This window comes from Sorex fumeus, unplaced genomic scaffold (genome assembly GCF_029834395.1).
Source record: "Sorex fumeus unplaced genomic scaffold, SorFum_2.1 ptg000084l, whole genome shotgun sequence".
Taxonomy (NCBI): domain Eukaryota; kingdom Metazoa; phylum Chordata; class Mammalia; order Eulipotyphla; family Soricidae; genus Sorex; species Sorex fumeus.
In genome coordinates, this window is record NW_026606141.1 from 40,236 (window position 1) to 43,330 (window position 3,095).

Here is a 3,095-nt window from a genome sequence, read left to right on the forward strand (position 1 = left end):
TCTAAGGGGACAGAGTAGTGGGTTGTGACCCGGCTGCTTGCCAGGTCAGGAGCGCTTGAGGCCTACAGGGGAGGAAACCACAGCCCTGCCTGAGCCCCGGAACTCCACCCTGGACCTCACAGAAAGGTCGCTAAGGTCAGAGACTAACTCTGAGCACAGGAGCTCCCACGTAGAGGGGGCTCCTGCAGGCCCCAGTGACCACAGTCCCATTACTGGCTATACCATGTGAACAGCCACAGGGGCTCAGGATGGAAAAAACTTCAGCTTCCCACTTGCTTACTGGACAGGGACATGGACCTGGGCACTCTCTTCCAGGGACCATGGTTAATTATGGGATCAGATGAGCCCCAGGCTGTCCCAGCTCTGACCCACTGGACCTGGACACATCCTGGTCATGATTTACTGTAATCCCAAATCAGCACATGAGTCTCATCCAGCACTCTTTCCTGTTGTGCAGGAATAGCTCTGAAAACCATGGAAAGGGCTGGAGCAATAGCACAGCGGCTAAGGCATGTGCCTTGCATATGGCTGACCAGGTTTGATCCTCCGGCATCCCATATGGTACCCTGAGCAATGCCAACAGTAGTTCCTGCCTGCAACGCCACGAGTAACTCCTGTGCATTGCGAGGTGTGACCCGAAAAGCCAAAAACCAAGAACAACAACACATCTAAACAGTGCTGTATCACAAAATTATCCAAATATCCAGGGTGTTTACTATGAACCATATTATGTGTGTCTGACATCCGGAATTTCTAGAGTGAGTCTACTTTTAAACCATGGATAATGAATAATATTGAGTTGGTAGGTCCCATGGTACATTGTGTTTGGTGCTCTGTCTCTCCAGAGAAACAAAGACATAGAGAACACAACAATTAATGGCCAATGGACAGTGAAAAGTGGACCTTTAATTCTGAACTGATTAGCAAAATTATAGAACATCTGAGGGGATTCGAGGTCCAGGACTGAATGTATTCTGATTTATCACTGACAGAGGTCAAGCATTTCAACAGAGGCATTTCTTTTGGGGGAATTATCTCAAGGAGACGTACTGCCTGAGACTACACTGAGAAATTCTCTCAGGGCGAATTCGCACAAGCATCCGTGTGGTTTGCTCATTCCCTGCTTGCACATATAAACAAGAAAATTTACTTTTTATTAATATTTGCAGTTATTTCGACATACACAGTAAGAAATAAACATTCCAAAACTTACTTCTCTGGGGTTCAGGAGCTACGGTTAAAAGCTGACTGGGATTTTATCATAAATTCCACATGGAGTGCTCAGGCCAGTTTCGCTTCCCACACCCCACTGCGTCAGGTCATTTTGGTTCTGATGGCTTGGAAACAAGCTGGTGCTTTATGACTTCTAGACCGTCCCATCTTGAAGCCAGGGTACCTTTGCTGCTTGCCCCAGGTCCATCCAGAGATTCTCGATGGGATCCAGCTTTCTGGAGTTAGAAACTATGGCAACTGAAGCCTGAGTCAAGTAATTATGATGAATGCCCAGCAGTAAATATATTTCAGAGTTAAATAACTCACAAAAATTAAGAGTTTAACATTAACTTTTTTTTTGTTGTTTTGAACCAAAGAATATTGCTCTATAATGATAGATTATAGATTATATAGGTTATAGGGGGAATAGAAATGCAAATAAATGACTACATAGATAAAGTTTTGAATCACTGGAAGACTTGACCTTTTGAGTTAAATATAAACTCGGGGGATCGGAAGTGCTCATAAAACCACTTCTCAGGGCGGGGGGGGGGAACACTTAAGGTAAATATCCAACACTCATGTAAAGACATATTTTAGAGCGAAATATTTAACAAGGATCCTTAAGTCCCCTTTTTCTTTTTTTTTCTTGTTTGTATGCTGCAGAAATCCATGTTTTTCTCCTGAATACAATGACTCTTTCATTGCCCTCACATCCTCTATGTGTGTTTATGTCTGTGTGTGTGTGTGTCTGTGTGTGTCTGTGTGCATGTGTTTCAATTTTGGACAACAACTGTCAGTGCTCAGTGAATATTGCAGCTCTGGTATCAGGGTTCAGTCCTAGGGGTCTCAGAGACAATATGGAATAGCAGACGTAGATCGAACCTGGGTTGTCCACTTGCAAGGCAAGCACCTGACTTGCTCTAGTATTGATCTGACCCTTTCTAAGTCAATTATTTCCTCCACATAAGCAAAGCTTCCCCAACACCATCACCCATCCCGGAAACCAACTATTTTCTTCAAAATAAAAACCCCAAAACTTTAGCCCCAGTACTCACCACAACAGCTGACGTTCGGCAAGTGAGGGTGGGATTCCATGTGTGGGGTGCTTTGCAGCTAGTCCTTAGGAAGCAGAAATACTTGATCTAGGAAAAAAACACAAAATTTGTGGCTAGAGACAGCAAAACAGGTAGGGAACTTTCCTTGCATGCAGCCAACCCATATCAATCCCTGGCATCCCATTTGGTCCCCGAGTACCACCAGCAGGAATCCCTGAGTACAGAGCCAAAAGTAAACCCTGCATATCTCCATACATGGTACACAGCCCAACCAAAACAATAATAATGAAAAAGTTTCATTTGTAAACCCCACGGCAAGCTACCGAGAGTATTCGATATGCCAGACACAGTAACAACAAAGTCTCCAATGGAGACGTTACTGGGCCCGCTCGAGCAAATCGGGGGCTGGAGCGATAGCACAGCGGGTAGGGCGTTTGCCTTGCACGCAGCCAACATGGCCGACCCGAGTTCGATTCCTCCGCCCCTCTCGGAGAGCCCGGCAAGCTACCGAGAGTATTCAATATGCCAGACACAGTAACAACAAAGTCTCCAATGGAGACTTTACTGGGCCCGCTCGAGCAAATCGATGATCAACGGGAGGGCCTTTACTTTACTTTACTTTACCTACCCGCAGGTCCCAAGCCACTGGGTGGACCCGTGCCATCAAAGGACAGAGGACAACTTGGTCTCCTCTGTAGGGAGGCTGGGAACTGCCCTTCGAAGTGAATCTGAAGGTCTACATTAGTGATGCCAGGGCCAAAGGCTCCCGGGTAGGGCGTAGTGAAGTCTTTGATGACAAGTTCTGGGGGGCTGAGCCCCACCCTC